Source organism: Phocoena phocoena, chromosome 21 (assembly GCF_963924675.1).
Source record: "Phocoena phocoena chromosome 21, mPhoPho1.1, whole genome shotgun sequence".
Lineage (NCBI taxonomy): Eukaryota > Metazoa > Chordata > Mammalia > Artiodactyla > Phocoenidae > Phocoena > Phocoena phocoena.
In genome coordinates, this window is record NC_089239.1 from 31,579,773 (window position 1) to 31,606,777 (window position 27,005).

Here is a 27,005-nt window from a genome sequence, read left to right on the forward strand (position 1 = left end):
AGAGTTGTGAAGGTATGGAATTCCTTATACCCCATAAAATCGATTTACAATCAACCAATCGTTGATTTTTTATTTTCTTTCCAGAATGGGATTTTCACAAAACATATGAGACCTTTTTATCTTTTTTCTTTGAGCTGAAATGTGAATCTATGGTGTAACATCCAGTAGGCATGTTTTAGAAAATCCTCTGGTTTCATGAACTTTAAACCAGTATTTATAAGATATTATGTAAAGTAAAAATGTCCCTGCTGCATGAAGGTTAACTGGATTGTTTCAAGTATAGAGCTGACGAGAAGGTATGCTTGGATCACTATATTTTTATTAAAACTTATATACCATAGAAAATAATCTGCATCTTAATAGTAATATTGCATTCCTTCAATTGCTCTGAAAAGAATTTAACTTTATATTTTTATCATTGATAAGATTTACACACTTAATTCTCTTGGATTAACTATTATATTTTTCACAAGTAAAGTTATGGCAACCTGGAATCAGAGCTAAGAGTCTTTCTGTATTTAAATGTAGAACAATATTACTATAGTACAAATGAATGGCTTCCACCCAGCTTAATTATGTTCAAGTTGCAAAAAAATGCATATGTTGTATCTATGGATTTGCAAATACGAAGCAGGGGCTCCCTCTACATAACCGTCTGTGCATTGCTTTTGTCTTTTAGTTTTTATAGCACAGATACTAAAGCCAAATTCTCTTTAAAATCAGAAGTTGATCATTGGAACATGAGGCTGATTATATGTAATAACATGATATTTCCTAACCACTCAGTAAGTTTATAATGACAGTAGTTGCAATAGTACATGTATTTTGTAGAAAATAATCTACTGTTAGGCCACAATGAAAAAGATGTGTGAAAATATTAAAATTGTAATTGCAAATGAAAAAAATATAGCCAAGTTACTAAGCTGAAGACACATTGGAAGTATCACCAGCTATGCAGTCTTCATGTTGCATTTTGGACCACTGAAGAGACAGAATGCAAAAAGATTCTGAATGTGTTCTAAGAATAAGAAAGGTACATTAGTTACATCATGTACCTAATGTCACCACCAAATGGGTGACTTCTGTGGAGGAATTACCCAATAGTGTAGCTCTCCGTGTGCTCACTGTCAACTCCAAAGGCAGACGTTTTGTTTTCACTTCTACAACCCACCCCAATCCCACTTCAAGACCACAGCATCCAATCCTGCTTGTGCTTCTGGCCTGCCTTCCTGCCCTGTGAAATTCAGACTCAACACTGCGACACCAACTTTCACCTTAGTGTCCAGCCCACTGTCCTGAACTACATAGTTCACACTTGCAAGACTTACAGTTGCATGAGCCAATTCCTTCAACACCCCCCCACACACACACACACACGCGCGCGCGTACTCTCGACTCCCTCTGTCTACTCGGGCAACCATGACAAAACACCATAGGCTGTGGCTTAAACAACAGAAATGTAATTCTCACAGTTCTGGAGGCTGGAAGTCCAAGATCCAGGTCCTAGCAGGGTTTGGTTCCTGGTGAAGAATCTCCTCCTGGCTTGCAGATGGTGCCTGCTTGCTGTGTCCTCCCATGATGGAGAGGAAGAGAGCAAGCTGTCTAGAGTTGCTTCTAATAAGGGCACTAATCCCATCATGAGGGCCCTACCCCTCATGACCTCATTTAAATTTAATCACCTCCCAAAAGCCCCATCTCTAAATATCATAACATTGGAGATTAGGGCTTCAACATAACATGTGAATTTGGGGAAGGGACACAATTCAGTCCATAGTGTCTGCTCTCTTCTTAACAGATACATACAGATCTAAATCCTATTATTCTCTGGAGAACACTCACTAATACATCTTATCACCCCTGGAAAATCTAAACTGCTCAATGGCTCCTTCCCTCTGACCCAGTCACATTTCCAGAGCACTCACTTCCTTTTTTCTATTTATTTTTTTTTTTTGCGGTACGCAGGCCTCTCACTGCCGTGGCCTCTCCCGTTGCGGAGCACAGGCTCCGGACGCGCAGGCTCAGCGGCCATGGCTCACGGGCCCAGCCGCTCCGCGGCATGTGGGATCTTCCCGGACCGGGGCACGAACCCGTGTCCCCTGCATCGGCAGGCGGACTCCCAATCACTGCGCCACCAGGGAAGTCCCCGGAGCACTCACTTTCTAACCGTTGCTTTGGCTGTTCTTCACCTACAGTGAGACTTTCAATCCCTGGGCCACTTTCTTCTTGCAAACCATCAACTGCCTTCTAGCTTCGGTTTCCATTCTCAGCTGAGCACTCAATGCTGTCACTGTAATTTCCTCAGCGTTTATGCCATCGTTTCACCTCATCCTTCGAATCACGAAGGTTATCAATAAATTTTATTTGCCCAACCAATCAATACTTTTCTGTTCTACTTTACTTAAGATCTTTATGTCTTTTAACTCTATCGATTCTCTTGATTACTCTGTGTTTCTAGACATTATATTTGCTGCAAACATAAAGAATATGTAAGGATCACTTTTACTACAGGATGTATCCTGCATGAAGGTCATAGGTCTTCATTTTATTTCACCGGACACTCCAGTGTCTAGCACAGTTTCTGTTTAGTAGTAAATAGATGCTTAATAAAATCTCATTAAGCGAATAAGCCCTCTCACAAAGAATTCTATATCAGTTGATGACGACAGGCATAATCAGTCATAATAATGGTTATTATCATTAAAGTAGAAAGTGGGGAAATGTTGAGGATGAGGTATTTAGTTCATGATAATACTTCTTCCTTTCATTTTTGATAAGTGACAGCAAAGAGTTCATTTAGCCCACAGGAATAATGATGTAGAAACGCCATACACTCCATTCTATCCTACAAGTTAAGCCAAAGATACATGAACTTTCCTGTAGAATGAATCTTGTCTTTAAAGTCTCATAGTCTTTAAAATACATTCTCAACAAACATGATGTCTAAAGACACAGCCTGGTTTAGTGGAAAGCATACCTGACAGGGAACCGCAGACCTCACTTGTAGCTCTGGTTCTGGTTAATTTGCTGTGTTTTCTAGGAGAAGTTAGTTAACTTCCTTAACATTCAGTGTCATTACAAGTGAAGGGATTGGACTTGATTATTTCTAAGGTCTCTTTGAGGTCTAAATTTCTATTCTAGTCTAATGAGATTTAAATTTTTAAAGGTTTTACTTCTTACTCCCTTTATTTTTAAATGTAAAAATCACCATGCAGCACTTTTCGTTGCCTAAAAAAAGTTTCTTTGTCAGCATTTCAGGATGCTTAGACATAAATCTTTATATGCTCTAACACCAAAAAATGCTAATTTTTCAGTCATCTTAATGTTTTTAGACTCCATAGAGTCTGCCATATTATTAATATTTTAGTGGGATTAGTAATAAATAATATAAACTAAGTCTTTAAAGTTGGTATGTATTTTCCTTTTTTTCACTTAAATTGGACATTACAATATTTTATGACAGATTATCATATCAAATGAAAATATGAATGCAGATATGTAATAGCTACTAGCACCTTGTATTTATAAGATCACTTGAAACTTATGTTGAGAATGATGTCTATTTACTTTACTATTTGGATATTTTCAAATCAGGATTAAAATACTACCACCATTAATATATGGTACAATTAAGCACTTCTTATCAGATTTATAGAATAACATACCATAAAAATTTCTCAATACAAAAAAGAATATTTCTAATCCTTAATCAATATACAGTTTTTATGGGCAATATTTAGTGTAGTCATAGTATACAAGAACGTTGAAATTAACTTTTCAAAAGCCAGGACAGAGTATGAAATGTCACATAAAACTAGTTGAAGTTAATAATCCTGATTTAACTCACTTAGTCTATTTTTCCCTTTCTGTCAAATAAAGGGCTTATATTAGATGATTTGAGATAGAATATTTTGTGACTCTGTGAGGAAAGGAGGGTAAACACTGAATGATAATGGGATTTAAGGTAGACCTGGAAATGTATAGGATTGTCGTAGCAGAAGAGAGACAGGACTCCCAGGCAGAGAGTACAGCTTAGGTATGTCTTGACTCATCTTTTGTTTAAATGATGGAGATAAAACGATAATTAAAACTCTACCTGCATAGTCTGATATTTTAGCTACTAGTCAAATGTAGCTCTTAAAACATAATTTTAAATTAATTTAAATTAAAAATTCATTTCCTCAGTCACACTAAACACATTTCAGGTTCTCAGCAGCCATATGTGACTACCCCACTGGGCAGTTCAGACATTTCTATCATAACAGAAATTTCTACTGGTCAGCAATGCATCTAGATGATAATAACCAAATGGAAACAGGGAGATCCGATGTCTATTTGACTATAATATGGTCTGTGTCTTGCTGAAGAGAAGGTAGAAATAACTTTAGACTTTATTTTAAACTATATAATTAATATGTTTGCTGACAAAAATAAGATCTCCATGCATGCAGAGAAAAAGAAGGGAGTGTAGAAAATTATCAACCCCAAAGAAGTCACAGAAGGAGAAAAATTACAGCGGAAAAGATAGATTTCTTAAGATTGGATTCAGCTATGAGAAACACACACACACACAGACACACACACACACAGATACAGATTTAAATATGGAAGACGTTTATTTGTGCTCACATTAATCACATAAATGTCCAGAGATAAGAAGTCCAGAGCTGCTCTGGTCACACAGTTCAATGCTGTCCTGAAAGACTATTAAAGTCACCATTCAGCCATTTCTGGGATGTGGTCCTGGTCTACATGGTCTAAGGAAGCATGAAGAAGAAGAAGGAGGAGGAGGAGGAGAAGGAGAAGGAGAAGGCAAAGGAGGAGGAGAGGAAGAAAGAACATCCTCCACTGTCTCCTAATAAAGACTCTGGAAGGCTGTATGCTTTATATCCATCCCATTGGCCAAAATGTAGTTACATACTCACACTTAACTCCAGGGTGGCTGGAACATGTAATATTTATTGCAGTCAGCCATGTGCCCAGCTAAGAGGTCTGTTCATTCAGAAGAAAGGGAGACTGCATATTGTGGAACACTGCCAAAGATAAAAACACAAAATAAAATATTTTTATAGCTGTGATATATCAGTGATTATAATAAATATTAACAGATTAAACTTTTATACAAAAAGATAAAAATTGTGACTACTATCTAATCCATCTATAAACTTCTTGCTAGAAATATATATAAAACAAAAACATACAGAAAGGAAGAAAATAAAAGAATTGGAAAAGTATACTATGCTAATAATAATTAAAGATATTTCTAGTAATATTAAAATTAGATGAAATAATATTAAAGGCAAAAGGCATTAATAGGGATAAAAGGAACACAGAATCTCCATGAAATAGAAAAACTATGAGCTTGTATACACCTAACCACACAGCTTCAAAATACATAAAGCAAAACCAGAAAGAATTGTTAGCAGAAACTAATAATTCCACAATCATAGTGGGGAATTTTACTACAAGTATAACAGAAACCGATTAAACCAAATAATCAAAGATTTAATGTTCAAACGTACATGTTTGTTCTAGTACGTATATAGAAATCCTGCATACAAACAATATAAAATATGTACATTTTGGTTAAACTTCTATCTTCAAATAATTTTAAACTTACAGAAATATTGCAGAAATAGCACAAATAACACAGTTTCATACACCCACCTCCAACTTGCTTTTATGTTAACATCTTACATAAACGTAATTATTAAACTAAGAAATTATCATTAGTACAACACAATTAAAGACTTTATTTGGTCCTCTCCAATCTGTGACAGTTTCTCAGTCTTTCCTTGTCTTTCACCAGCATCACACTTTTGGAGACTACGGGTCAGTTATTTTGTGTCTCTCAATTTGGATTTGTCTGATGTTTTCTCATGATCAGATAGAGTTTATGCATTTGGGGCAAGAATACCACAATTATGCTGTGCGCTTTTCAGTACATCTTGTCAAGGAGCACATAATGCCCATATGTCTTATTATTGGACACGTCACTTGCTTAAGCTGGTGTCTGCCATAATTTTTCACTCTGAAGTTATAATTTCCCCCCTTTTAATCAAATATCTTAAGGGAGACTTCTTGAGACGAGGCAAATATCCTGTTTCTCTTCTAATTTTTGCCTAGGAATTTGAGCATGCACTGGCAACCCTTGCCTGAAATGATTCCCTGGTGTTCTAACGGCAATCCACTGTTTCTCTCTCTCGTATATTTATTCATTGGAATTTTTTTGTAAGAGAGCCATTCTTTCTTCCCACCTATTTACCTATTTGTTCATATTAGTATGGACTCATAGATTTTTAAGTTCTATAGGTTCATTATTTATTTTGTTCCTGCAATCGCTACACCTTTGAGCATCAGGACCTCCTTAAGTTGGCTCCTTTGCTCTTGCGATCTGCTCCATTGCTTTTTGAGAACTTCCTTACTTTTTTTTTTTAATTAATTAATTTATTTATTTATGGCTGTGTTGGGTCTTCGTTTCTGTGCGAGGGCTTTCTCTAGTTGTGGCAAGCGGGGGCCACTCTTCATCGCGGTATGCGAGCCTCTCACTATCGCGGCCTCTCCTGTTGCAGAGCACAGGCTCCAGACGCGCAGGCTCAGTAATTGTGGCTCACGGGCCTAGCTGCTCTGCGGCATGTGGGATCTTCCCAGACCAAGGCTCAAACCCGTGTCCCCCGCATTGGCAGGCAGATTCTCAACCACTGTGCCACCAGGGAAGCCCGAGAACTTCCTTACTTTTTGACATCAATGCTCCAGGCTCATCTCTTATTTTCCCTACTTCAGCCCTGGAATATACCACTTCTCCAAGGAACCTTGAAAATGGTTAAAGGCTTGTTCTCAAAATCATTTTTTAAAATTTCATAATGCAGGAAATATTATTCCTCCAAAATTTCAGCTGTTGAGTTGTTTGTGCAGCCACTACACAGAACAGCTGCACCATTAAATGGGCATTCGTTTTCAATTATAGTTTCTTAAGGAGGAAAATGCCTTAAAGTTAGTTAAATAGCTAAAAATTAGAGTTCTTCGTTTCCTTCATTTAAATTTTTGAGTACTGTACACTGAACAATTGCACGAAGATTAGATTTATTATGTAATCGCCAACATTCTGCCTCGTATTGCTTAAATTGTGTAAACATTTGTTGGTTCAAAAAGTATTGAATATTCTATCTTAAGTAGCTGACATACTCTGTTAATATGCTAATTTCATTCTCAAAGTCTAACTTAGTCCTCAAATTTATTGTCCTACATATTTAACCGTTTGCAAGTTTATAGTAGTTTTCTTCATGGTATTAATATTTATAGTCATTATTAGTTACTACAGCATTGTGCTTTTGCAATAATAAATAGACACTTTTGTTTCAAAATAGCTTCTCATCACGAAAACAACATAAAGAGAATTTTCTTTCTGAGTACCATCTAGATTATTTACATATATTTGTAAATGCATATTCAGATACAGAAAATCCAAATAACATGTTTTATTTGTATTGCTGATGTTGTAACCATATTTAAATATGAAAGAAACCTTTGAGATCACAGAATTATTGATCATACTCAAGTTCAGGGATGCCAGAAATTATACTGAAGTTGGCTTGCAGCTCTTTAGTCTATTAAGAACCAAGGTTGAAGTTCCACTAAATAGCTGGTTTTGGCCAAGTATCAAAGGCAAACAGAATCTCCATGCAACTCTAATAACTAGGAATAAATCTAACATAAATTATAATAACATGTTGAATAATATTAATAAGGACTCGCATAAATGGAAATAAATCATGCTCATGGTTGAAAAGCCATGATATTATAAAAATATAATTCTCTCCAAATGAATTATTAATTTCAACTCAATTCCAAGCAAAATTCCAGTGGTTTTTTTTTATAGAACTTGACAATCTTACCCCAAATTCACATAGGAGAACAATGAAACAAAAATAAGTTTAAAAAAAAAAATAGGGGGTCTCCAAGGGGTCTCCAAGGACATCTTGAGGAAGAGGAGAGATTTTCTAATTTGAACAATGGTGCCACATGAGTTTGCATGGCTCAGTGGGTCTTGTCCTAACAAATGACAAGCCTTGGTATAAAGGTATAAATTAGACATATGCAATAGAATTCAGAAGACAAAAACAGACGTGTGAATATTTAGAAAATTGATACATGATAGAAAGGGCATTAGAAATAAATGAAAAGTTTGTTTTTCAATAAATGTTACAGTGAGAACAGATTTTATTATACATAATAAAAATAAAATAAGGGCTTCCCTGGTGGCGCAGTGGTTGAGAGTCCGCTTGCAGATGCAGCGGACATAGGTTCGTGCCCCGGTCCGGGAAGATCCCACATGCCGCGGAGCGGCTGGGCCTGTGAGCCATGGCCGCTGAGCCTGCGTGTCTGGAGCCTGTGCTCTGGCAACGGGAGATGCCACAACAGTGAGAGGCCCAAGTACTTGAAAATTAAAAAAAAAATAAGTAAAATAAAATAAAATAAAATAAAATAAGAGATATACTTTACAATCCATTCTAAGTGAATGAAAGATCTACTCTGTAAAATTTTTGAAAGAAAACATAGTAGATATCTTTATATCTACAAGGTAGAGAAAGGCTTCTTAAACATAATTCAAAAGCCTCAAAACATAAAAGAGAAAGTTGATCAATTGGAATACATAAAAATTTTAACTCTTCAACTAGAAACCATAAACAAGTGAAAAGATCGGTTGCCAATTGGGAGAGGCTATTTGCAATTCATGTAATTGACTAAGAATTAGGTATAAGAACATACAAAGAGCTCTTACTAGTTAATAAGAAAATAGGCCAACAACCAAAAAAGTGAGAAAGAAAATGAATAGTTAATCCAATGACAAGCGAATGTCCGATAAAGGTATGGAAATATATTCAAGCTCATTTCTAAGTAGGAAAATGGAAAAAAATAGCAAAATATTATTTCATATCCATCAGATTGACAACATTGAAAGTGCTTGATGGTATTAACCATTGGTAAGGTTGTGGAAAAATAGGGAACTTGTATACACTGCCAAAAGTGTAAAGTGTATACACATTCCCTGGAGGGCAATACGGCACCATCCTGGTAAAGTTGTAGATACACACATTTGAACATTTAAGTAGGTACCCTTCTAGAGAAATCCTAGCATGTGTGGCAAGCAGACATATGGTGTGACATGCATGTTTATAACAGTGAAAGATAGGGCACAGGCCTAACTGCTCATTGAATAAATTGTGATGCACTCCATCAAGAGCAGAATGTACAGGACCTAAAAATGAATCATTCAGGGATATATGTATTAACACGGTGAAAACTCAAAAACCGAATACTGAAGAATAATGGCAAGTTAAATAATGATATTCACAGTCTCAGACTATTTGTATAAAGACTGAAAATATACAAAACATGACATAGTGTGGATGTATAGATCCTTGTGCAGTAATAGTATAAATGCATACACGAAACTGACAGACATTCTAGTGAACAAGATATGAATGGAGGGCAGAGAGACAGTCTGGGAAAGGTAGCCTGCAATCCTTTCTGTGATCTTTCATTTCTTTAAAAAATCTGTATCAAATTGTTAAAGATTTGATAAAGCTTCGTGTTGTTCCTTTGGTGCGATGATTGTAGTGTTTTCATACTTTTCTGTAGGCTTAAAAAAATTTGCTGATAAAAATGGAGGTTTTACCATGTACATTGAATAAAGAATGATAATAGAGCCAAAAGTAACATAATTATCATAGTAAACACAGATACAGGACAAAACACGTAAGTCAAAAAAATAAAATAAAAGAGTAAAATAAAATAAAATTTAAAAGTTACAGCAAGCACTGCACAACTTTCCTCCTGTGTATCTGTAAAGTGCCCCCTTTGAGTAATAAGGAAGTTTGCATGGGAGTGAACGCAGCTGCCTTATAAATCAATCAGCAGAAGAGCAGTTAAAGACAGTCATTTGCACTGTGCGCTCAGGAGATACATTTCCTGTCAAAAATAAAAGCTTCTTGTCCAAAACAAAATAACACGGCCATAATGTGACTACGGGCTGAATGAATCAAACAGCAAGGATCAGAAAGAGATTCCTCTGAACTTTATGAATTACCAGAATTACGTATGAAGATGTAAAGTTATGTTTAGGTAGGAGACATAGACTTTATCTTTTAAGAGTGAAAATTTAAAGTTCAAATTGAGTTACCCTATGAAGAGCACGATACTTTAAATAAATCATCTTTTGACACTTAAATAACTGATCACCATGATTTTAATTTAACAAAGTCATTTATTTCACGGGGAACTGATGATTTTCCCTAGATTTCCAATTGCACTTTCAACCACGTAAGTTCTGACATTAGCTAGCGCCAACATCCCACCTATTTATAAAATTCCCTGTACCCTGTTGCCGTTTAGCACAGTGAATACCCATTTTTAAACAAAATGGTGATACATTATGACAGCCAAAGGGCAGAGCTTTTTACCTGGACAGAGATTCATCATTTTTTAATGTAGCACAGCTTCGTGTTTGCACTGTCATCAAGCACTCTGAAAGGTGCTTGGAGAGATTGATGACCTAAACGATTACTGAAACTTAATAATACCGTCAGCAACTGCAGGTTGATATCGCACACAACGGAAATAGTACATTCTTTCCCGTCCATGCTCATTGTTGGCCAAGTTATATTAATATTTTGACCAGATAAAGTGTTAGAGAAAACTGAAATCTTTTTCTATAATAGTAATTATATGATATTTTGATATGGTTTTAGCAAGTGCCGTACAAAAATAATTCCGTTGCATATATACCCAGAAGTGGGGTTGCTGGATCATATGGTACTCCTATTTTTAATTTTTTGAGGAACCGCAATACTGTTTTCCATAGCAGCTGCACTACTTAACATTCCCACCAAAAGTGTCAAATTGAAATCAGGATCTCATCGCGATATCTGCCTCTCCATGTTTTTTTGTTTTGTGTGTGTGTGTGTTTGCGGTACACGGGCCTCTCACTGTTGCGGCCTCTCCCGTTGCGGAGCACAGGCTCCGGACGCGCAGGCTCAGCGGCCATGGCTCACGGGCCCACCCGCTCCGCGGTATGTGGGACCTTCCCGGACCGGGGCACGAACCCGTGTCCCCTGCATCGGTAGGCGGACTCTCAACCACTGCGCCACCAGGGAAGCCCTGCATCTCCATGTTTATTGCAGCATTATTCACGATAGCCAAGATATGGAAACAACCTAAATATCTATCAACAGATGAATGGATGAAGAAAATATGTATATACATAGAATGGAATATTATTTAGTCTTCAGAAAGCAGGAAAGCCTGCCGCGTGCAACATGTATGAGCCCAGCACGCATGATGCTAAGTGAAATAAGCCAGTCGCAGAAGGACAAAGACTGCATGACTCCAGTTGTATAAAAGGATCTAAAGTAGTCGAGCTCCAGGGAAGCAGAGAGTAGAACGGTGGTTACCAGGAGCCGGGGGAGAGGGGAAACGGGGGGTTACTGTTCTGCAGGTACAAAGTTTCATTTATACAAAATAAATCCTAGAGATCTGCTGTACAACATAGTGCCTATAGGTGACAACACCATACTGTGCTCTTAAAATTTTCTTAAGAGGGTATATTTCATATTAAGTGTTCTTAACAGAATTTCAAAAATTAATCACTTGCAAATCAACTGTAAACATTACGCAACAAAATATAAATGGGTTTATCAAGACAGCCTTTTACTGACTACATAACACATGGGAAGCACCGAATGGAGACTAGAAAGAAAATAACATCATCCTGTTCACAAATGTATTTAATGTCAAAACATATCCCCAAAGAGCCCATCCTACCTTTTATGTACGCCACCTGCAATATATATCTATGAGGTAAATATATCAAAGAAGATGATTTTTTTGGCTACTTTTTTTCCAGAAAATGCTTTACTTCCTATTATTGATTTGAGAGTTTGATGAAAGTGTATTTTGCCTGAAAGTGACTCTACTTGGACCAAAGAAGATTTTTCTATGTATATAATTTACCCAACTTCAATAATTTCACTGAGAAGTATCAGAAATTATGGCATGATCTCTGTGAACAAAGGGTTACAAGGTAAAGATACAGCTTCTGTAATATTACAAAAGTAGCTAAGTTGTCGATTTTAACACCACGGTTGATTCACACTCATTTCATAGCTTACTATTTATATCCTTTTTAGAGCTCTTTGCATGTATATAAAATTCAAGAATACAATTCAATAAAATACAAATCAGGGAGTGAATTTATAATTTAACTTTTGTTGCGAGCATTATCAACAAAGGCAGGCCATTAGAAAGGCTGTTTCTTCGCCAGTGAATTAATGCTAGAAGGACAAGTAGTGTAAACTATTCTGCCGACAGGCCAGTAATGAAAACATAGTTAATGCAGTAAAGCTTGCCAACTACTGATGAGACTCAGGAGAAATTCCTTAACAGATGTTTCCCTGAGCAAATATATACTCGCCTACTCTGATTATGATGGTCTTGAGAATTTGTGCTTTGATTCAACGTTCAGCTACTCTTCAGCAGGCTCATGAAAATATGATTCTTACAAAGAGGATATTCTACATTTTCCTTCCCCAAGAACCAACATATGACATATTTATTGTACTCAGTCCCATGTGGTGAAGTCCAACAGCACTTTTCATAGCACTAGAATTAAAGTGTGTCAGCATTTTATTATGAACTAGAGGAGGCAAAGCCTTTTGGGGGGTCTTGGGGTTTTTTTTTTCCTTTTATAAGCTTCCTTCACACTGGCACCTCTGTGGTTTTACTAATATCTATTTGTGTGTATTGAAGCCCTAATTATTTTAATTATTTCTTGCTAAAAATCTTCCACTTCCTAGGTTTTCAATTGGGTGAGAAATACTAAAATATATACTTAGTAGTTGTGTGACATTGGGCAATTGATTTAATTGGAGCTAAACCTCAAACTCCCTGAGCATTGGGAGGGTAGTAAGAGCACCTACTTCATCAGACAATGTGAGGATCAAATTGGATAATCCACTCCAGAGGCTGAACACCGGTGCACGGCAATGATCCACGTCATCTCCGTCCTTACCTAGAGTGGCTCCGTCCTAGTCGTTACTACAGGTTCCTCACTCTGCACTTGCCTGAAATAAACATCAGGTATCTCACTTTCTACCCAAAGCCAATCTTTTTAAACATTCTAAACTTTCTTTAAAATGCAAATGCAAGCAACAAATTAACCAAGTCAATGGCTGCTGTAAGATTAATAATTATCCTCTAGGTTCCGTGAAGGAGAAAGTCCATGTCTGTTTTATTACCATAGTCCCTATGTGCAGAGGTATGTGCTTCGTAAAATATTAGTCTTTAGAGCTTTTTAAAGTTGTGATCTTATGTCTAGTTACATAAGTACTTAAGTGAAAATAATTCATTTTTGAGGCTGTGGATTCAATTCCTGCTGTGGTTGGAAAGTGAAATAGACAGCCTTGCTCTGGCATTATTTTATTATCACGTGAATGTCGTATTAGAACCAATATTAACTCACACTTTCAACAAGAGGCTTTAAGCTAAAACCAGAAGACATGCCATGGTGTTATCAAAGTGCACTAAGCAAGCTGCCCCGACACAGTGATTGGCAGGGAACCAAAAACCCACAGAAATCCTCGGCAAAGAAGGGTCCAATACACCTCTTTACACCCCCTTGCCATGGCCTGAAAATGTTAATTGCTATTTTATGTCTCTTGTTGATAAACCACAGTTGTCCCCTGCACCCCTAATTTACATTTGCAGAATTTCCAGTACTTCAGGAGCAACTCTTCTCCAACCCCATTTAAAAGAGTAATTGCGGGCTTCCCTGGTGGCGCAGTGGTTGAGAGTCCGCCTGCCGGTGCAGGGGACACGGGTTCGTGCCCCAGTCCGGGAAGATCCCGCATGCCACGGAGCGGCTGGGCGCGTGAGCCATGGCCGCTGAGCCTGCGCGTCCGGAGCCTGTGCTCCGCAACGGGAGAGGCCACAACAGTGAGAGGCCCGCGTACCGCAAAAAAAAAAACACAAAAATACTAGTTACTACATTGTTGGACTTCCCTGGTGGCGCAGTGGTTGAGAATCTGCCTGCTAATGCAGGAGACACGGGTTCGAGCCCTGGTCTGGGAAGATCCCACATGCCACGGAGCAACTAGGCCCATGAGCCACAACTACTGAGCCTGCGCGTCTGGAGCCTGTGCTACACAACAAGAGAGGCCGCGATAGTGAGAAGCCCGCGCACCGCGATGAAGAGTGGCCGCCGCTCGCCGCAACTAGAGAAAGCCCTCGCACAGAAACGAAGACCCAACACAGCCAAAAATAAATAAATAAATAAATGTTAAAAAAAAAAAAGAATAATTGCATCTGTGCATAATTAAAAAGAATAGGCATCTGGCTCATAATATTTCCCACTTATCTTTTGATATTCTGTATTTTTAGGTCATCTGAAAATATGAAGGAACACTCCCCTGTACAATGGTGAGAGCCCAGTGATAATGTGGCTGTATCGAAAATTTCTCAGCAGTAAATTAACCACCAGGACAGCCTCTGACCGTAACAACAGAATCGTGAGTGCACATTCTGGGCTGTATTCATAGGCTTCTTTTCGTTTGCATTCTCAAAGTTGACAGATGGCAGATTCAATAATATATCCTTTTTAAAAAACTGGCCTTAATGCTTTATTATCACAAGCAAAATATTTCCACATGTCCTGATAGGCAAGAACCTTCAAATCTTGTGAAGGATTTCCCTGTTATCAAGAGGTAATTCACCTGCGCCACCTTCCCTTACCAGCTGTGACGTTCTCAGCGGTTAGAATCATTAACCGGCTGCGTTACGCCGTTTCTCTTGCTGTCTGTCCCGTCCCCTTCCAGCTCTCCGCGGTCTTTCCTTGCCTGTAGAGCCTCCTCAGTAATGCCCATCAGCATCACAGGTTCTTTGCTTTCCTCCTTCGGCCTGACGGGCTGCGACTTTGCCGTCTTCCTCCAGGGGGCGCTGCGGGACCGTGAGCCCGCTCTGCTTATTAAGAGCGGAGTTTCTGCCAATCTCCTACCAGCTCAGGTAGAGAACTACTCTTTGTTAGAGCAATAAATAGCACCTGCTTTTAACCAGTGCTATAGGCCACGGTTTTTGCTTCTGATTCCAAAAGACAACTTGTGTATATGAATGAGATACAAACACCCAGCACCCTAAAGGTAGCTATGGTATTTTTCTAAGTGGTGGTTTTGCAAAAAAACATGCACTGTCTGTACAAACTTGTTAGTCTTACCAGTTCCTTATACAGGCCAGAATAGGCATTCTTTTTACTGAATTCTACTAAAATGCTGGCATATTTTTGCCTTTAACTTATTATATTTAAACTCTGAGTTAACTAGTAAACCTGAGTCTGTTTATTATATATTATAGAATTATGTATTGATAATAGTTTATTATATCATTATAATTACATTATAATTGTATACTGCTACATTAGTATTCTTTATAGCAAATATTGTCCAAATATTTTAATACACTAATGTTAACATGCACCTAACCTACAACAAGAACTGTTTAGCCACATTGTAACTTTTATCAACAACACAGTGAAGCACTTAATAATATTTGTCACATATCTTCTATTTCACAGTAACATGTACAGATCTTCTAAATTAGCTTTTTATACATATCACATTTATTTATGTTAAAACCCATCTTCATTCAGAAACAGTTTTAAAGATAGTTCCTGTGTTTAAAAGCATCTTTCACATGGTGTCTGTGCTACAAGTGAACTAGCTGAAATCATGAAGAAAACATCTGTTAAAAGGGATAAATACTCTGTCCAAAATGTGCTATTAATCATTACGACAGGGCTTCCCTGGTGGCGCAGTGGTTAAGAATCTGCCTGCCAGTGCAGGGGACATGGGTTCGAGCCCCGGTCCAGGAAGATCCCACATGCTGCAGACCAACTAAGCCCGTGCACCACAACTACAGAGCCTGTGCTCTGGAGCCCGCGAGCCACAACTACTGAGCCCACGAGCCACAACTACTGTGCCCGCACGCCACAACTACTGAAGCCCGCACGCCTAGAGCCCGTGCTCCGCAACAAGAGAAGCCACTGCAGTGAGAAGCCCACGCACCGCAACGAAGAGTAGCCCCCGCTTGCTGCAACTAGAGAAAGCCCGCGTGCAGCAACAAGGAACCAACACAGCCAAAAATTTTTTTATATAATTAATTAGTTTAAAAAATCATCACGACATTTATTGCTATAAAAGTATAAAAAGCAGACTGATATTTGTAAAACATAAATAGGATCATGTCACATCCCTGCTAAAATCTTAGAGTGACTTCCAATTGGAATAAAAATCGTTAAACAGTCGCCAAAGCCCGACATGATCTCCTTCCCCCTCCCTGCCCTGCTCGCAGCTCCTAAGGTCACATCACCCTTCTCTCAGCTACCTCTTCTGTTTCCTTATAGTGACATTTTTATATGTGTCATCTTCCACATCTGTAGTTGGGGTCAGAATATTGATTTTTGTGATATAATTGAAAATACTTATTTTCAGTAAATTAAAAAATACCATATGAAATAACGTTTAAAACTTTGCACCATATATCTATTAACCCTATCTCTTCCAAAGATCAATCTACATCGTTCAGAGAGATTTGGAGAATGGAGTGAATCTTCTAGACACTCAATCAGAAGTGAAGATGTGGTTTTTCCCTGTGACACCATTGGTATTTGATTGCTGCAAAGCAGTCAGAGGGCTTTGCCTTGGAAAGGTATTCTTAAGGGTCAACTACTCCTACACAAAAGGCCAGATAATAACTGAAACTTGACTCTAATGTATACCCACCTTACTTTATTATATAAAGGAGATTCTTCTCACAACAGAGCTTGGGGAATAAATATTCTTAGGCAAGAATTACAAAGGTTAATGTGTTACCTAGTAAACGTTTGCAAGCATAAGTTAAAATGTAAAATGCAACAAAATAATTTACCACAAAATGAAAACCTTCAAATAAGATATTAGAAAGACACTTTTTAAAGTTTCTTCTCTTAGTCTTTTTTCCCTTTCAATGAATTCTTTTTCAAATAATAAATCCTTGCTTTGAAGAAATAAACAAGTATAAATAAAACAAACACAATAAAAGTTAGCTTATGTCTGTGCACCTCTGCATCAGATAGCTTCACAAGCCAACTGAGCTTTCTCCTGTGGTTTCCGTGTGGTCGATACTTTTCATGCTGTGTATGTGCATTTATCTTTCAGTTGAATCTTCCATAATAAAATGAATCCCCCAGAGCTTCAAAGCCAATTAGCCTACAGTTGTGTTTTTCCTTTTTTCCCCATGAATTTCTACTTCAGTTAAAAATGCAGTTACTGATAAAAGCAACAATATAAAAGATATGTTTACATCCGACCTATATCAACAGATATATTAAGTTAGCCAATCTGTCGTATGGTCAGCACACTCAGATTAGCCCAGCTACCTCTATGAGGAGATAAGACTTCCTTACTGAGGGCTGGACTGGATCTTCCATACCATGTTGTTGAAAGATCGGCTGGGTCTTGCTGTGCCTGAAGTGCAAATATATTCATTGTAATTTGTATTAATTAATTAATTGCAAATATATTAATTGCAATTTATATTAATTGCAATATATTAATTGCAATGAATGTAATTATTGGTTGATTAACTTTAACATACCAAGGCTTTGTTAGAAAAGAAAAATGCATTACCATTAAGTATAAAACGAAACATCAAAATCCCTTTAGCCATGAGCTGGGTGCCATTTACTTTTATGATTTAAGAATATCCAACAAAAGAGGAAAAGAGGTGTCATGCACTTAAGTCCGGGGGAGTTGGAATCATCTGCTCTATGAATTTCACGAGTATGGTTTATACGGACACACTGTGAGCATTGAATCAAGTATCTGCTGCTCACAAGTTTCATTAAAAATAGGTAAATGGCTTTTGACTGTGAGTCCAAGTGTGACGCTTCTCGATGGTGGGCCGTGCTAAGTACTGTGGTTGGCTTGTTCAGCCTAGATCTCCACCCTGTCTCTGACTGAGATTTGGGAAAACTGAAAACGACATTTATCCATGGCAACTAGGCTTCCGGATGCAAATTAGTTTCCTCAGATTGAATGCACTCGAGTGAGATTTGTGAAGTGAAAATGAGTTCGAAAGCATTTCTTGTCCCTTTTGACATTTTCCTAACAAACAAGGTCATGGAAATCTGAAGATTTTCTGCCTTCTTAACTGTCCTTTTTCCTGCTGCTTTTGTTTCGATAGGAGTCACGTCAGAGGCAGTATGGCGTTAGCTTTCTGACCGGATCCTTGGTCCCTGCACCGCGGCCACTCTCGGTTCCAGTGGTTGTCCCAGTGGAATTGGTCCCTTGGGGATCTCTGCCCTTGATTGTGGAAGTCATTTCTGGTGCCTCAACTACAATCTGTCCTTCCAGTCTTCCTTAACGTAAGCCTATCATTCTCTGCGTTTCATCTTTTCCTCCTTAAGATGTTTGGAGCAGATCCTGTTTTTACACTGTGCTAGAAGCAGGAGGAGGGACACGCTCTCTGCGTTTTCAATTCTCAGCCCAAGACCTGGTTAGAAACTTAAGGAACATTTACCATCATCTCTTGCAGCCTCGAAACTGACATAGCCAGAAATCAGACAGTCAGTTCCTCTAATCTGCTAAATCACGACATAAATTGAATGCAAAGCCTTGCCATGGTTTGTATGTCAAAGCTTGAGCGTTTATTAAAAGAAAGTGGAGTCCTGACTGAGGACATTTTGGTGGATTCAAATGGACTTGACCCCTCTGTATCCCCAAAGACCAGTGAAAATACCTCGGCCAACAGTTCTTCCCTCTCTGATGAAACAAGCCTTGACTCATGTGGAGACCCTGTGATACCTTCACCTCTCAAATGGATGACAGTTCCTTTCCCTCAACTCTGCCTCTACTGCACCCTGTAGCTATGACCGAGAGTGAGGTCCCAGCTTGTCCCAACAAGACAAATACAGTCTGACATAGAAAAAGGTACATCACGTATCAAGATGGATCCATGACTCTGCTAATATATATTGGCAGAAAGCTGAGGACTATGTGTAAGAATGGCTCCAAGAGGGCTAGACAAAGGAAAAAGAAATATAACTATTGATCAGGCCAAATATAGCAATATGGGTGTACCTACCAGGGATTATATGCTCACTGTGCCAACATAAACTTCCCAATATGGTATTAAATGTTGGCTTGGTTGGTCAACTGGGATATGGACTCAGTGGGTGGCCTGCACTAAATGAAAGTGAGATGCCTAAAATTTTTAGGATAGGGGCTTCCCTGGTGGCACAGTGGTTGAGAGTCCGCCTGCCGATGCAGGGGACACGGGTTCGTGCCCCGGTCTGGGAAGATCCCACATGCCGCGGAGCGGCTGGGCCCGTGAGCCGTGGCCGCTGAGCCTGCGCGTCCGGAGCCTGTGCTCCACAGCGGGAGAGGCCACAACAGTGAGAGGCCCCTGTACCACAGGAAAAAAAAAAAAATTTAGGATAATATGGAAGAAGGAATTTTAAAACTTAGAAAGATAAGAATGGAATGGATTTATTTGATGTGCTCCTAAATCATTCAATCTATTATGCAAGAATTTCTCTTGAGGGGACTTCAGCATTAGATATCTAGCATTTAGAAATAAATTGGTTATAAACCACTGGGGTAAAAAAATGGGAAACTATGAGTCCACACTAAAATATATTAAATATATATATATATTCACCTTCATATATATGTTTACTTGTATATTTTGGTATAGACTTATATAGAAAATATATACGGTTATATATATGTATATAAGATATGTACTTATACAGAGAAGAAAGAAAGAAAGAAAGAGAGAGAGAGAGAAAGAAAGAAAGGAAAGAGGAGAGGGGCTCTTGCTTTAGAAGAATGCCAAATGTTGATGGGTAAGTGTGAAGGGAATTGTGGAATTACAGTAATATAGTAAATATTGGTACAGGCAAGAATCATCAACTGATGCTAAAATCAGGGGGACAAATTTTGATAAGGAGCAAAATATTTGTATGATCTTAAATTGTCCCTCTAGATTGTTTAGTCACTGCAAGGCAAGGTGAAGAAATCAGACACGTTCACAGGGTGATAAAGATGTAGATTGACATTGTATGCCTCTTGATTTGATACCCTGAGAAGGACATCAAATCACAGTGTCTTTTATGTAGTGTTCTGCCTAGGAATACATAATCTAAATTTAATCATGAGGAAACATCAAACAAACTCAGAACGAGGAACATTCTCTTCTGTTTTTTGAAAGGTAGGGGAGGATTGTATTCTGCACAAATGTTAATAATAGTAATAAATAGGGGCTTCCCTGGTGGCGCAGTGGTTGAGAGCCCGCCTGCCGATGCAGGGGACATGGGTTCGTGCCCCGGTCCGGGAAGATCCCACACGCCGCGGAGCGGCTAGGCCCACGAGCCATGGCCGCTGAGCCTGTGCGTCCGGAGCCTGTGCTCCGCAACGGGAGAGGCCCCAACAGTGAGAGGCCCGCATACCGCAAAAAAAAAAAAAAAAAAAAAAAAAATAGTAATAAATAGTAAAAATAGTGATAAAAGGAAAAGAACGGCTTTAGAAGTGTTCCAAATTAAATGAGTCTCAAAAAAACATGACAACTGAGTGCAATACCTAACCCTAGACTACACTTTTTTTTTGGTTTTTTTGCGGTATGCGGGCCTCTCAGTGTTGCGGCCTCTCCCATTGCGGAGCACAGGCTCCGGACGCGCAGGCTCAGAGGCCATGGCTCACGGGCTTAGCCGCTCCGCGGCATGTGGGATCTTCCCGGACCTGGGCACGAACCCGCGTCCCCTGCATCGGCAGGCGGACTCTCAACCGCTGCGCCACCAGGGAAGCCCTAGACTACACTTTATTACTGGAGGCCAAGCAAATTCAACAGAACATTATTGGGTCAATGGACCAAATTGGAAAATGGATGATAGATAAACAAAAGTATGAAATTTATGTTAAATTTACTGAAGATGATAACTGCACGGTTGTTACCTGAGAATATATCTTTTTGCTTAGGAAATAAGTTTTTAGTGGCAAAAGACCCAGAGGTATGCAACTTACTCCCAAATGTTGAGCAGGAGAGTCCATTGATAAAGCAAATGGAGCAAACTATTAAAAATAAGTGAACCAGGGTCAAGGGCATTTGTTGTTCTTCATATAGGCTTATTTTTGCACCTTTGCTGTAAGTTTGAAATTATTTCCAAATAAAAAATTTTAATATATATTTTTATTAAAAAAAAAAACATACAGCACCTTGGAAGACGTCCCCAGTAGGCCTTATGTAAGGTGGAAAGGCAGCTGTTGATATAGGCTCACTGATTTCCATGAGAAGGATCGGATCCCAGAGAGGAAAAGACTAAGCGGCAGCAATGAACTTCTGGAAACAGGTGCTCATGATTACAAAGAGAGGCAGCAGGGACAGAAAGATACCAGAATCATCTGCCCCATAAGGGTCTTTAGTAGCTTCTGACTTACCGTGGTATCTCTTGGACTAAAATGGCTGGGCAGGTGACTTAGAGTCCAGCTTGGTCTGAGTCAGCTTACAAATCTCAGGTGTCGTAAGCAAAAGCCTGTCTTTGACACCTGAAAAGAGTAGAAGGCCACCTCATCTAATTCCTAGGTGTAAATCACTTCTCAAGACAAACAGCGAGATTAAATAAAGAGTACAACAGATTCCCTTAAGGAAGGACCTGTGCATAGGGCCACTTACCAAGGGACTGGCATGGGAAATTCCCAGGCCTTTCAGGTCTCAGCTTGGACTAATTACTGAACTTGGATAAATACATGGGTTTTTAAGGATCCCAGTATGCTGTACCTCTATCTCCCCTGCCTGAGTTCAGAATCATTTGAGATTTAGACAAAGGAAATTTAACTATATTTTTAATATTAATGAATATATTGGAAAATCTTGTCAGATGTGGTCAAGTAGCTTAAGTAATACACCAGTCCCCCCAGTTCCCCAACCATGGACCTACCCAGACCCTTATGGTGGAACACAATGCAACCTCCACTCTCACACATATGTTATGACACAAGTTGCCTAATTAACAACCTCATTGGAGGCTATTACTTCAGTTGTCAAAGCTTGAGACTAAACCGAATTGACTATTTTGTGACCTGCTTGGCCATTTGACCCTTTATCTACAAGCCACTGAGTGGATAAATTGTAAGGACGTGGCATCTTAATCATTTGAATGGTTCACGAGTTAAAAAAAAAAAAACAAACAAGGTATAGAATTGCTATTAAGGCAAGAAATAAGCCACACTTACCTATGGAAGGTTTCAAATTCTCTTTCATTTTCAGACTAGGGAATACATAAGGAGCTATGAAACATGTCAAAGATATAAAGGGATTACTGATAATGCAAAATTTTTCAACCTAACAGCTGTGCAGAAAATTTTTCTTAATAATGATTGCATTTAATTACATAAAGAGCGGTAAAGTCTCTTTCATTTTATCTCAATAATGAAGCTTTGATTCTGAAGATAATCCTGGCTTTTCTCTGTCAAGGCTAGCATGTGAGCAACAGTGAATTCAATTCCATCTTAACTATCCTGAGAGGATAAAACAAGAATAATTTTTCACATACGTTATAAAGATGAAAACTATTACCATAGGGCATATTTTCTTTAATATGCTTTAAAATGTACATATAGATAAATAGACAGATGTCCAGAAAGAAAAAGAATTAGCCCCTGAGTCATTTCTAGAGTTAACTCGAACACCATTCAGCAAAAATTAAATAATATGAGCATCTTTTAAAAAATAAAAAAACAGTAGTTTGTTACATTTTCTAGTACCCTTGCCTATTTGTGTGAGATTTAGCAGTGACTATGATGGCTTGCATCTTCTCTTACTCTTTGTTTCTGGGAAGATCACTAGTTTTATGAAAATAATTAGGGAACCCAGCTCTGCCACATAAACTAGAATCTTGAGGTTAATTAAAATGGAACGACATTGACCATATGTGGACCACCAGGAAAACCTGATGGGCAGGTATGCAGAATTCTGTCATCTACTGAGAATACAAGTGAAAAAAGATAGCATGGAAAATTAACTGGGGACCTTCATGTTTACACTTTTTATTACAATCTCCCATTGACATTGACAATCTGACACATTACACCGATAGACTTTATAGTTGTATACTACACTGATTTTACATACTGTGTTCACACATTTCCAAAATATTTCTACATATTCCTAATGAGGGATGAACATTTTTCCTACGTGTTTTTAAAAGAGAAATGGATGGAGAAATTTTTAAATAGGCTCCCTGATTTCAGTGAAAATGTCAGATGTCGGTCAGCCTAATTAATTGGCCACCTCTGACAAAAATTCTGTTTCAAGAATTAATCATTTCCAAAAGTCATTCAAAAAGATGGTGGCAATAGCATCATCAAAAAATCAGTTCAGGGTTTCCCTGGTGGTGCAGTGGTTAAGAATCCGCCTGCCAATGCAGGGGACACGTGTTCGATCCCTGGTCCAGGAAGATCCCACATGCCGCAGAGCAACTGGACCCGTGAGCCACAACTACTGAGCCCATGTAGAATTACTGAAGCCCATGTGCCTAGAGCCCATGCTCCGCAATGAGAGAAGCCACTGCAATGAGAAGCCCGCGCACTACAATGAAGAGTAGCCCCTGCTCACAGCAACTAGAGAAAGCCGGCACACAGCAATGAAGACCCAATGCAGCCAAAAATAAATTAATTAAATAAATAAATTAAAAAATAAACCAAAACAGTTCAAATGCCCTACTTCTGTTAGAGGTTAGAATTAGGAGACATGGATTCAGAGCTAGAATCTGTTTCTTCAAAGGAGAGTGACTTGAGCACGTCTCAAACTTTCTGAGCATTGGCTTTTTCAATACGAAACATACAGAAAGCCACACCTGTTGATTTTACGGAGTTTTTATGAGGATAAAATAAGAAATATGAATGCACTTTATACTGTAAAGCACTATGTACATGTTAGAATTTCATTATAGAAATGTACCCCTTTTTTCTTGAGATACAGAAATTTTCTCTCTTTAATTTGTTATGTGAGAGCAGTTTGGTGGGGGGCAAGGAGTTGTCTCTTCACAAACTCAGGAAGTATGGACCCCTGCCAGGTAGTTAAAAGTTCACAAGAATGAACAGGAATAAAATAATGCATAAAATTTCATAGATTAACCAATAATAAAAAGTAATACAAGTCAGAGATGGATGAGAATGTGGAATGTTCATCCAAACTGTTATTTGCGCCAATCATAAAATGACTTGAAAGCTTTCAGAAAATATGCAATCCAACTAAAATGAATGTTAGTATGTAGCAGGCTTTGCAATCGTTAACAAAGCTAATGAAGAGTTAATAGAAGTCTGAAGAGTGTTACCCTCGTGAGCCCTGGGAAGTTGCCTATGTGGCAGCGAAAATGCAACTTACGAAGTTGGAATGTCAAAATAAAGAAACAGGGTAAAATAGCATCAAGATAGCATTGCATTTTTTTTTTAACATCTTTATTGGAGTATGATTGCTTAACAGTGTTGTGTTAGTTTCTGCTGTATAATAAAGTGAACCAGCTATATGCATACGTATATACCCATATCCCCTCCCTCTTGCGTCTCCCTCACACCTCCTCATCCCACCCCTCTAGGTGGTCTCAAAGCACCGAGCTGATCTCCCTGTGCCATGCAGCTGCTTCCCACTAGCTATCTATTTTACGTTTGGTAGTGTATATATGTCCATGCCACTCTCTCACTTCATCCCAGCTTACCCTTCCCCCTCCCCGTGTCCTCATGTCCATTCTCTACGTCTGCGTCTTTATTCCTGTCCTGCCCCTAGGTTCTTCGGAACTATATATTTTTTTAGATTCCATATATATGTGTTAGTATACGGTATTTGTTTTTCTCTTTCTGACTACTTCACTCTGTATGACAGTCTCTAGGTCCACCCACCTCACTACAAATAACTCAGTTTCGTTTCTTTTTATGGCTGAGCAATATTCCATTGTATATATGTGCTGCATCTTCTTTATCCATTCATCTCTCAATGGACACTTAGGTGGCTTCCATGTCCTGGCTAATGTAAATAGGGCTGCAATGAACATTGTGATACATGACTCTTTTTGAATGATGGTTTTCTCAGGATATATGCCCAGTAGTAGGATTGCTGGGTCGTATGGTAGTTCTACTTTTAGTTTTTTAAGGAACCTCCATACTGTTCTCCCTAGTGGCTGTATCCATTTACATTCCCACCAACAGTGCAAGATGGTTCCCTTTTCTCCACACCCTCTCCAGCATTTGTTTGTAGATTTTTTGATGATGGCCATTCTGACTGGTGTGAAGTGATAGTTTTGATTTGCATTTCTCTAATGATTAGTGATGTTGAGCGTTGTTTCATGTGTTTGTTGGCAATCTGAATATCTTCCTTGGAGAAATGTCTATTTAGGTCTTCTGCCCATTTTTGAATTGGGTTTTTCGTTCTTTTGATATGGAGCTGCATGAGCTGCTTGTATATTTTGGAGATTAATCCTTTGTCAGTTGCTTCATTTGCAAATCTTTTCTCCCATTCTGAGGGTTGTCTTTTCGTCTGGTTTAAGGTTTCCTTTGCTGTGCAAAAGCTTTTAAGTTTCATTAGGTCCCATTTGTTTATTTTTGTTTTCATTTCCATTTCTCTAGGAGGTGGGTCAAAAAGGATCTTGCTGTGATATATGTCATAGACTGTTCTGCCTATGTTTTCCTCTAAGAGTTTTAGAGTGTCTGGCCTTACATTTAGGTCTTTAATCCATTTTGATTTTATTTTTGTGTACGGTGTTAGGAAGTGTTCTCATTTCATTCTTTTACATGTAGCTGTCCAGTTTTCCCAGCACCACTTATTGAAGAGGCCTTCTTTTCTCCTTTGTATACTGTTGCCTCCTTTATCAAAGATAAGGTGACCATATGTGCATGGGTTTATCTCTGGGCTTTCTATCCTGTTCCATCGATCTACATTTATGTTTTTGTGTCACTACCATACTCTCTTGATTACTGTAGCTTTGTAGTATAGTCTGAAGTCAGGGAGCTTGATTCCTCCAGCTCCGATTTTCTTTCTCAAGATTGCTTTGGCTATTCGGGGTCTTTTGTGTTTCCATACAAATTGTGAATTTTTTTGTTCTAGTTCTGTGAAAAATGCCATTGGTAGTTTGATAGGGATTTCATTGAATCTGTAGATTGCTTTGGGTAGTATAGTCATTTTCACAATGTTGATTCTTCCAATCCAAGAACGTAATATATCTCTCCATCTGTTTGTATCATCTTTAATTTCTTTCATCACTGTCTTATAGTTTTCTGCATACAGGTCTTTTGTCTCCTTAGGTAGGTTTATTCCTAGGTATTTTATTCTTTTTGTTGCAGTGGTAAATGGGAGTGTTGCCTTAATTTTTCTTTCAGACTTTTCATCATTAATGTATAGGAATGCAAGAGGTTTCTGTGCATTAATTTTGCATCCTGCTACTTTACCAAATTCATTGATTAGCTCTAATAGTTTTCTGGTAGCATCTTTAGGATTTCCTATGTATAGTATCATGTCATCTGCAACAGTGACAGCTTTACTTCTTCTTTTCTGATTTGGATTCCTTTTATTTTTCTTTCTTCTCAGATTGCTGTGGCTAAAACTTCCAAAACGATGTTGAATAATAGTTGTGAAGGTGGGCAACCTTGTCTTGTTCCTGATCTTAGAGGAAATGCTTTCAGTTTTTCACCATTGAGAACGATGTTGGCTGTGGGTTTGTCATATATGGCCTTTATTATGTTGAGCTAGGTTCCCTCTGTGCCCACTTTCTGGAGAGTTTTCATCATAAATGGGTGTTGAATTTTGTCGAAAGCTTTCTCTGCATCTATTGAGATGATCATATGGTTTTTCTCCTTCAATTTGTTAATATGGTGTATCACATTGATTGATTTGTGTATATTGAAGAATCCTTGCATTCCTGGGATAAACCCCCT